This window comes from Choloepus didactylus, chromosome 7, assembly GCF_015220235.1.
Source record: "Choloepus didactylus isolate mChoDid1 chromosome 7, mChoDid1.pri, whole genome shotgun sequence".
NCBI lineage: Eukaryota > Metazoa > Chordata > Mammalia > Pilosa > Megalonychidae > Choloepus > Choloepus didactylus.
In genome coordinates this window covers 67,590,840-67,601,880 of record NC_051313.1, presented here as the reverse complement: position 1 = coordinate 67,601,880, position 11,041 = coordinate 67,590,840, and the positions used below count along the sequence as shown (strand labels likewise).

At 39.7% G+C, this 11,041-nt stretch overlaps 1 pseudogene; it reads left to right on the top strand.

Moving 5' to 3' along the window:
• The first annotated feature begins 4,912 nt into the window (after window positions 1-4,912).
• Window positions 4,913-5,402, top strand: LOC119540599 (annotated as a pseudogene).
• The last annotated feature ends 5,639 nt before the right edge of the window (window positions 5,403-11,041 follow it).

Below are 11,041 nucleotides of genomic sequence, written 5' to 3'. Positions count from 1 at the left end.
CCATCAGGATCTTTTCCTAATGAATGCATGCTTCTCTTTTTTAAATAGAGAACATTTCCATTTAAAAGAGAATCAAGCTTCTCTTCATAGCACCAAATTCCCTTCTTATGTACAATGTCCTTTTCTACAAAAAACATTTCTAGGGAGATCATACATTACTGATCAAAATACTTCCATATTTGTTTAAAACATGGATTGGCAACCCAAGGCCCATGGTCTAAATCCAGCTCGTCATCTGTTTTTGTAAATAAAGTTTTATTGGAACACAGCCATATTCATTCGTTTACATATCATAAATGGCTGCTTTTGTGCTACAACAACAAAGTTGAGTAGTTTCAGCAGAAGCAAAATGGCCCACAAAGCCTAAAATATTTACTATCTGGCCTTTTATAGAAAATGTTTGCCAACCCTGGTTTAGAAAATCATGTACTCTCTCTTGTAACCTTGTAAGTAATGTATATTGCATTACTGCCTTTTTTCTTTAAACCTGGGATGGATTCTAAACCAATATAATTATTAAGAACAGCCCAGATGAATTGTTTGGTATCTGAGCATCAAGTTTGGATATATAAGCACAAAGATCAGTTTTTGCTGTCGGGCATTAAAGATGCAATGCTAAATAGGACAGATACAATCTCCTCCTTAAAGGAGTTTATAGTCTAGTGGGAGTGACATATTTTTTTGCATTACAGGGTGATCAAGCTCAAATAGGGAAGTTCAATTTTCTGTGGAACCAAACAGCAAGGACACCTTAAGATTAGAGAAGGCTTTTCAGAGGAAGTGGCTTTTAATTTAGGGAGTTAAGAGAAGAGCAATTATTAATTGGGACAAGTATTGAGAGTTTGTTGGGAGAGAAGATGTCAAGATAGAGTTAATAAAAGAAGCAAAATGAAGAGCATGGAGTTAGGCCCTGAGGCAAGAGAGGACAGGATGCCAGGAGCCAACACAAAAAATACTGACTGGAGAGCAGAGTATGATGGACAAAGAGATAGGCTGCAAAGGTGAGTGGGAGCCACCTGGTCTTGAAGCACGTTGTACACCTAAGGCAAATGGAAGCCTTAGAGATATTCAGATTTTTCATTTGTTACAGAAATGAGACACTAAACAACCATCACCTAGTCCTCACCTACTCCTACCTCCTTCTCTGAGGAAGTCACAAACACTCTAAATGATCAGCCTCTTGCCTTCCTGCTACCCCCACCTCTTTTTCTGTTGTGTGCTGTTCCACAACCTTGAGGAGATGGTAAGTCTAATGGTTTCTCTCTCTTCTCTAAGGCAAAGCAGGACATGCAGAGCCGCCATCAACCAATCCTAACCCAGAGCAGTTTTGGCCACCCAAGAAATCGGCTGTGATGGGACTTCTTCTCCTTCTCTTTTGGATTCTTTGTGCTGAGTAAGACACACAGAAATGATGAGCCCCTTCTGGACTCTTTATACTATGCAAGAAATAAAGGGTTCATTTGCTGAAAGTTTCTGTTATGCCCTGAACCTGTGTTTCTATGACAAACCGTTATAGTAACTTTCTCCACATCATTTCAGAAAGATTATTCTGACTGTAAGTGGGGGAAAGAATTAGTAAGAGCATTTGGAAGGCAGAGCAGTTAGAAGACTGACCAAAATCCAGGTGAGAGAATTCGGTGGCTTGAATGAGATTAGTGGCAGAAGGGATGGAGAATTCAGAGAAAGAGTTGACAAATCTAAATAACTAATTAGATTAGGAAGTGAGGGAAAGGGTAATTCAAGAACAATTCTGAGGTTTATGGCTTGGAAAACTTTGCAAATGCCAATACCTTTCTCAAAAGTGGGAAACCCAAATGGGGTAGATGATGTTTCATGTTTGAACATGCGATGTCCAGTGGGTGGTTGAATATTTGGCTTTGAAGTTGTGCGAGGAGCCAGAGGTGGGGGGTTGGGGGGGGTGCGGTCTGGGCTGCAGATAGACCTGTAGGGGTCATTAGCATCTGGGAAGTAATGAAAACCAAAGGTGTGGGGGAGCTCATCTAAGCAGAGCTAGGAGAATTAGAAAAGGAGACAACACCCCAAGGAACACCAAGGTTTTGGAGGAGCACCGGTGATGGTAATTCACAGATGGACTGAAAAGGAGCATCAAGAGAAGTAAGGGAAAAATAAGGATAGGGTTCCAGAAGCAAAAGGAAGGGCATGTTCCAAGGAGCCAGGAGAGCTTCTCAGTACAAAGACATAAGATAACTTCAAAGGCTCACTTTCAGTTGATAAGTTGGTAATCATTCCATTTTTAACAATAAATAAAATCGTCTTAAGTTGATATGGATCTTTACAAATTTAAAGAACATTTGACCAGCATCATGTTCACAAAAACCTTATAAATTACATGTGACTGCTTCCATTATATAGATGAGGAGCTTTCTGTGTAATGGAAGATGTTGGAATATCTCAAGATGGAATATTTTATAGAGAAGACAAGCAGAAGAAATGTTTGTCGAACATTTTCCATTAGATAATTATTTAAAAAAATACTTTCTTTTTTTAGAATATCTTATATGCCAGAAATTATGCTAAGCACTTACTTTGCACAAAGATTGCAATGTAGGTTTTATTAACTCAAATTACGGGAGGTCCAAAGATGTGAGGTAACTTTTCCAGGCTCACAAGCAGGAAGTGGCAGAATGGGGCTATGAACCCAGATCTGCTGGACCCTGAGGTTTGCACTTTTTCCACTATCAAAGCCTGCCTCATAAGCTATTCAGGTTTTCTGGCAAAAATGACTTAAATTGTTTTAAAGCAATATGCATTTTTGAAGACATTCACATAAATCCAATTTTGCAAATTGAATCACTTTCCCCCTTGTTTATGTTGTAATGTAAGAGATGTGCCCTCCATGGAAAGAAAACACATTTTAATAATAGGATTTTAGTTGCACAGAAATTGTATACGGATGGTAAAACAGCTTAATATTAACCACAGAATTCCATAATGCAAATACTGTACTGAAGACAGTACTGGTGACCATAGATAGAGATGAGCATCATGAGATGCAGTAAGGAAAGAATGCTGCCTTGTTAAAGAAACTCATAAGGTAAAAATTGCTTCCAAGGTGGTGGCTTGGACAAATCTAATTCCCTTTCTTCTGCTTAGCAGATATTCTGGACATCTTTAGTCCCAGTAGTGAAGATTCAAGTGCAGCATTCAATTTCCACTATAGTAATGGTAAAAATAAACTATCTTACAGATTCATATATATATGAATATATATATACACACACACACACATATATATATATATATATACACACACATATATATACATATATATATATAGCTTCTTCTTCTTTTTCTTCTAATAAACTGAACAGTTTGAGTAATTCTGAGAAGCTTATAACCTAAGTGGAGGCTTGTATGGGATCACTGTACAATTCTGCAACTTTTCTGTACGTTCGAAATTTCTCATAAAAAAATGTTAGGAACAAAGAAAATTAGTTAGGAAGGAAAAAAATAAATAACCCACAGCATCAGGAGTATAGTAAGGTCCTGACTTAGGACAGAAAGTTTACTCTATGAATATAGCTGATCAAAAAATCACAAATAAAATACTCAATGTCTCCATTCTAATTATTTATATTGAGAAATCTTATGAGAATGCTTAGATACAGATAGTACTAAAATAGAGCTGATTTCTGTCCACTTATTTGTCTCCATAACAAAGTTACCAAAGTTTTCACATTTCTCTAATTTTATTTCCATTTCCAGATGGGCTCTATGATCAGGTAACCACAAAAAGTATTGCACTGGTTTATAAATGTTTTTGAATGTAAACTGAATTTACAATTAATGTTATTATATGAGCTAATCATAAAATAAACTGATTTTTAATTTTATTTTTAATTCAGGGAGTAAGGTAACATAAAAAGTTTGAAGAAATGAGAAAATGAAGAAAAATCAAATTATTCTTTCTAAACACAATGGTTCTGTGCCAGTTTGAAACTGTTATGGACCCCAGAAGAGCCATGATCTTTTAATCCAATCTTGATGGGTGGGACCTTTTGAGTAGTTTGTTTCCATAGAGATGTGACCCACCCAATTGTGGGCAGGACCACTGATTAAATTATTTCCATGGAGGCGTGACCCCCACCCATTCAGGGTGGGTCTTGATTAGTTTACAGGAGTCCTTTAAGAGAGCTCATGGAGAGAAGGACCTCAGAGAAGCTGAGAGAGACATTTTGGAGAGAAGCTAATATATATAATCCAGAGTTTGCCCCCAGGAGAAGCTAAGAGCTGACACATACACAGACATTCAGAGATGCAGACAGAAAGATGTTTGGAGATGCCAAGCTCAGAGACGAAGCCCAGGGTTTTCCCTGGAGAAGCTAAGAGAGGAACCCCAGATGCTTAGAGAGAAATGTCCTGAGAGAACAAGCAAGGATGCACAGGAATTGAGAGAGAGAAGCTAAGATAGACAGAAACCCAGAGACATTTTGGAGAAGCCATTTTGAAACTAGAACCTGGGAACAAGGGATCAGCAGACATCAGCCACATGCCTTTCCAGTTGACAGAGGTGTTCTGGACGCCATCGACCTTTATTCAGTGCAGGTATCCTCTTATTGATGCCTTAGTTTGGATACATTTATGGCCTTAGAACTTAGGTTATTTGTAACCTAATAAATACCCTTTATAAAAGCCAATCCATTTCTGGTATTTTGCATAATGGCAGCTTTAGCAAACTTGAATAGAGTCTAATTTTTATATTTTTTCTGGCCTTTCCATTTCCTAAATGCACTTTCAAATGGTTGTAAATATAGAGGTTTAGACTTAATGTTGTACATTACATGTTATTCCCCATCTACATATTTAACATATTCAGAATTAAGAATTGCAGAGGCCCATGTGCCTGAGTCCATTTGGATAACGGCATGGCAGGGTGCTGCACAGGGTTGCCATGGCAAAGCTGCAGCAGCTCCACAAGCAGGAGGTGGTGGACTCTATGGTGAAGAGTATGGAAAGAGAGAACATCTGGAAGATGCAGGGCCTCATGTTCTGGTGCAGCACCAGCTGTTATGAGGACAACCAGGCATCCCCGCAGCAGGTGCATCAGTGCATTGAGCGCTGCCACACACCTCTGGCTCAGGCCCAGTCCCTGGTGACCAGTGAGTTGGAAAAGTTCTGGGACCACCTGGCCCGGTGCACCATGCATTTCAACGACAAAGCCAAAGACTCGATGGATGCAGGGAGTAAAATGCTTCAGGCGGAAGTGGCAGCTGGAGAGCTGTGTAACCAAGTGTGTGGATGAACACATGCACCTCATCCCATCCACGACCATGAAGATGGAGTCTCTCTCATCCATGGGGAAACAGGAGTCTTTGCCAATGCCATCGGGAGTGAGGGCAGGAATCTTTACAAAAGAAGACCAGGAATTTTGGTATTTTTAAGTAAAGTTTATGAATGAAGAAATTAAGGATGACAGCAAGGTTAAGGAATATGTCAACTGCCTCTGGACACTGGTTCCTTTATACACTTCAGTTCATAAAAAGTGAAATGGAAAAAACTGGTGCTAACATTTGGATCAGAGATAGCACTGGAGTGTGTTTTTTAAAGCCTACATTTCATGTGGCAAGTGCTTGTCCTGGCAGTAAGACGCTCCCTTGCTGTACCAAGCCAGAGTCCTCCCACATATCAGATTCTTCTTGGTGTACAGGTACTAACAGGCTGGAAGTTTCCTCTAACTTGCCTGTATGAGGAGGGGTATTTCTGTTTGTTGCCAGCCTCCTGTTTACAAGAAGTATCACACCATTTTCCATAAGTTGTAAAACAAAATCCATGAGGTCACTAATTTAGAAGGGGAAAAAAAGGTTTCTGGGTCTTTGATTTACTTGATTTTGTTTTATATACAAGAGCCTGAAATTGGTTATTCTGTGAAATTGTGAGAAAAGGTACTTTGAAAGAGAACTCTGAAAGGCTCCTTGTAGGTATTCTTATCTGGACACCAAGATGTAGTTGTATTTTATTTGAAATTCTCACACATTACATCTTTTTGCCTGAGAAGTGGTATGACACTGGGTGTAGGAAGCAGAGCTTCTCTCTCACTGACTGCTGTGATGGCCCCTGAGGCTTCTACAGAAAGCAAAAGGACAGTCTTGCAGTGACACTGTCCCTTTGAAGGGAGTTTTAATAGGGATATATACCAATATCTGGGAATGAACAATGAAAGAGGAACTGTTGGCTGCTAAAAATAGTTGTAAATCACTGGATTTAGAAAGACCTGGTTTTTCACAGAACAGAATGGAGTGAAAGTCTAAACCCAGCATTGCCTGCTTAGTCCCCTAAAATAATAGAGCCCTCTTGAGACAATCCCCTGGCAACAGTAAAGGGAGAAAAAGTAAGCAACTCAGGGGCTTGGGTGAGCTCTGACTCCCTTAGTGCAAAGGAGGGGCAGCCCCCATTACCAAACACCACATTCAGCCTGGGGCCTCTGCAACATGCCATGTTCCTGCCCCAGCACTGATACCTTATCATTTCGATAAAGATCTTGTCTTCCTACCAACTTATTACTTGAAGTGGTAGTATAGCCTGTCTGTTTGCTGTTGCAAGACTGTGATACGACTGTGATATATTTTCCGAGTGGTTTGGTTTAAAAAAATAAACAAGGTTTAATCCCCCCACCCCAAAAAGAAATTAAAAATTTTACTATTATAAACATTGCTGTGATGACTCTTCAACTCTATGGCAAAATGTTTTACATTTTGAATTAGACTGCTGGAAGTAAGAGTACTGGGTCAAAGTGCATGAGATTTTATTGGCTGTGTATTACTAAACTGCTTTCCAAAAGTGTTGTACTAATTTATACTGTAGCTGTAATGCAGAAACTTATCTTTGTCAGCACTGAGTATTATAATTTTTCAATGTTTGCAAATTTAGTATGCAAAAAATTGTACCTCATTGCTTGCACTGTATTTCTACAAAATATATCAAAACAACCTCCTTGGTTGTTGACCAAGAAGAAAATAAGAAAAGGGTGGATCTCATGATCATTCTGGTTATAATTAAGTGTTTCCCCATTGCCCACCAAAACAAATCAAAATTCCCAGCTCTAAACTTCAAAGTCCTGGACACAATCTCTGTCACCCCCATGTCTTTCCTGCTCTCTTCCCAAAGTGTCCCAAGGTTGTCTGTGAAGAATCACCTGAGATACTTGAGAAATACACACATTAAAGTTCTAGATCCCACTGGAGACCCCTGAGTTAGGATCTCCCTGGAAGAGACCTCACAGTGCCCCGATATTACCCTTTGTGTTTGTTCCTTCACAAAACCCCTTGGTTTCCTTTCCTCTAAGTACTTCATGCCATGAATGGTCAGACTAAATTCAAAGCTTATTTAAGAGAGCATTTTCCCCAGGAAGTCTTCATAGATCAGACAAGAAATTCATTTAGTACTTAGTACCAAAATAACCAAATACAGCTAAAAGTGAAAAGTAATGGCCTCTTCCATCTGCAAACACATTATTTTGACACTTAACCTTGTGTGTGTGTCTGTTTGCCCTTGCTGCAGGAGAAAGCAGAACTTTCCAGAGTGGGGGACACCAAGTGTCTCGGCGCCCCTGTTCTAAGCAGAATGACTCCCTCCATGAGGTGGGGAGTTACATTACCCATGTGGAGAGAGTGTTAGATCTGCTGTAAGCCACAGGGGAATCAGTCTTTTGAGTAACATAAGAAAGCATGATGGGGAAATTGGGGACTTACTGGGTTTACAGGTCCCCAAATTCTTCAGATTAAGCTAGAGAAATATTTTTCCTATTTCTGTTGTTATGATAATTGCAGTCTCAGGCTGAGGTAGGCAACAAGAGACTGGTCATATAGCTAACAATTATAATACTAGCAATGTCACATTTAATATTTTTGAGTATTTATAATGTGTCTGGCATGGTGATAAAGTCTACATGCATATCACCACCCCATGAAGTAGGTACTATTATGATTCTCCCCATTTCACAGATGAGGCTCAGAGAGATTAATAAATTTGCCTGAAGTCACACACACACACAACATGTATCTCTGTTCTTTCTTGGCTACTTTTCCTATATAGGATTCTAAGCTCCCTCAGGTCTGAAAACATGTCTTCCACGAGGTATGTACTCATAGGAGGTAGGGAATGAAGCAGTGCCAAATCAGGTGATTGCTCAATATATGAACTAATATACAATGAAAGAAAAAGAATTTTCAAAAGATCTTTTGAGAGTCTTCATAAGCTCAAAATATGAGCTTCTTCATAGAACACCATGATTTTTTGCTATTCTCCCACCCCCGTTTCCCTGTTCCTCCACCCCCACCCTATTCCCAACATACAAGTAGAAGTTCCTTTTCCTTTTGAGTCCAGGCTTTCATTTAAATTATGAGCCACTGAACTTTTATTTTTCCATACAATTGCCAAATGCCTCAAAGTCAGTAAACAATATTGTTTGTATTGAGATAAGCACATATTTTACCATACGAACTTGGATGCATTTTACATAGGTCAAATTGTGGTCAAAATGAATGAATGGCTCGATTCACACCTCTGGTGTTGATGAGTTGAGATACATCATTGATCCAAAATTACAACACATGTTTAGGTCGCAGAAGGCCCCCAAGAGTCCTGATACAGTGTCCTCACAACACACATTTTCTCAGCTTGAATTACATGTTTGGGCTTAGAGTCTTATTTCCTATAAAAAGCTTCTGTCCACAGATGGATGAAAGCAAGTTTGCAAGAACTCTAATACTCTGATCTAGCTGGGAGCTGGCAGCCCTTCCCAAGAAAAGACAAAGAAATGTTTCCTCCCTGATTCCCTCTCCCAGTGCAGAGTGGTGCTTTGTGCCTACTGTGCAAAGGCTATGTTTCCTAGGTCCAAAACCAGGTAATGAAATAAAACAAATGAGGTTCTCATGACTCTGCTATGTCAGAAACATGGGGAAAAGACTAACAAGATCTGCGCTACATACACCCCAAAGACTTGAAGGCATTGCCGACTTGAAAGGCAGCCAAGGAAACCCTCTCCAGGCTTTGACGCTGACCCCGTTCTCTCTCACAGGACCAGGATGCCTAACGAGGACTTAAAACACAAAGGAGTTTGGGTTTCCTTTCACGGACCACAATAAAACGTGTGTCTTAAAAGAAAATGTAAATGAAATGACAGGAAATTTTAGGCCCACAAGATGATCTAAAGGATCATTTCCCAGCTCCCGTAGAACCCTGTAAAGATTATTTAAAGAGGTTCCATTAGATGTGTTTGTTGAAAGTTTCTGTTCTCCTAGATTATCTCTCTTAGAGGCCTGAAACGGAAATGTCTTCCCTCAAGACACGGTGAGCTTCCGGTTCTAAAGAACTCCAGAGTGAACTTCATTGCTTACCATTGTTACCAGGGATTCAATGGTTAGGTAATGCTGCACACTTTTCCTGGCTGGTCTAGTTTGAACCACATTTCAAGAGCAACCAAGCATTAATAATGATAAAGAAAAGAGATACAGCTAAATTTTAAATTGAAAAGAGGCCCATCATTTTGGAACCTAGTCAAGTTCTTGGAAGACTTACAAATACACACCCAGGAGCAGCCAGGACTCCTTCAACTTGGCTCTCGCTCATGTTCTTCCCAGCACCTTACCAATCCTCCACCTACCCCCAATTTGCTAGTGCTTTATCCCCATTAAGAAACCATGCACTTCTTCTATATGGTACACTCTCCAATCCCATCTCTGAACTTCAAAATTATTCCAGAGTTTATTTTGATCCTCTGGATACAGATAATAGGACATATATAAATATAGGAGAGGAAGTGACTCTGGAAGTTGGAATATGCCCAGTAAAATGAGAGAATAATGCCAGAAAAATTAAATCACATTTGCATGTCTATCTGCTTGTCTGCATATATCACCACACCGACTGTGCAGTGTGCAAATGGCATCTGAAAACTTCTCCGTGAAATGTTTTTTAAACATGCTCCAACTTTCATGAAGAAAACAACAAAAAAACTCAAGGAACTCCTAACAAGCTTTACTTTTTTAAAAAAATAAATTTCTACTTCATTATCTCATTCAGTTTCATTTCTTTTAGTTTTGGTATTGAGAGACCTTAAAAACCTGCCATTTTTCCAACTGTCCCTCCTGAACTCCTCCCCTCTCAACTTAAATGAGATAGCCAGAAAGTTCTACACTCCATCAGGCAGGGTCCACACCCCCTGACAAGCAGGCAGCAGCTACAGAAGACAGACCCTTGTCCCTCAGCAAGATTAAGAACTCTCTGAGGGGGAAGCTGAGGCAGGTTAGAACAAGGAGAGGGGAGAGGATACCATGAAGGAGCCCTTGAGCAAGGATGGTTAATCAAGCTCAGGAGGGCCTGTCCTGGACACACAACCTGCCTGGCTAGCCACCTGGCAAAACACCCAGTGGCAGCCAACCTACCCAAATACACTATTTACCACCAGGCACCACCCTAGAAAGAAGGGAAGGTCAGAGAAAGAGCCCTGGAAAGAAGGCAGGGTAAGAGAAAGAGCTCCAAATAAGAAAGAGGGAGAGAGAGTAAGTAAAGCTAAGCAATAAAAGCAGATGGCCCCAACATTGCCCACATGTCTTCTCACATATGTTCTCAATAAATTTTCTGCCTGCCTTCTCTGAAAAAAAAAAAAAAAAAAAAACACAGAAAACTGCCATCCTTTTTCACTATATGGGTGAGGAAACTGAGCCACCAAATAGCTTAATGGCCTGCCTAGAGCCACAGAATTTATTCACACCAGAGCTACAACTGGACAACCCGTCCTTTGCTAATTTTTCAGCTACACCAGAAAGTCTCTTTTACTCCTCTTAGAAGACATAGCATCTTTAATTCTTTAATAAACTTATATTTCTGAGTACCATTTTTTCCAAATATCTTTTTCCTTCAACATTTCTTCTTTTCTGTCTGTCAGTATGCTTGATATTTTCAGATTTTCCCCTGCATTTGATCTTTATTCCTTTTGGTTCTCTTGTTTTATCAGCTTCCATAATCTATTTTTGTCACTGCCTTTTTTCCTTTCTCAACATTTTCAGTCTCACTCCTATTT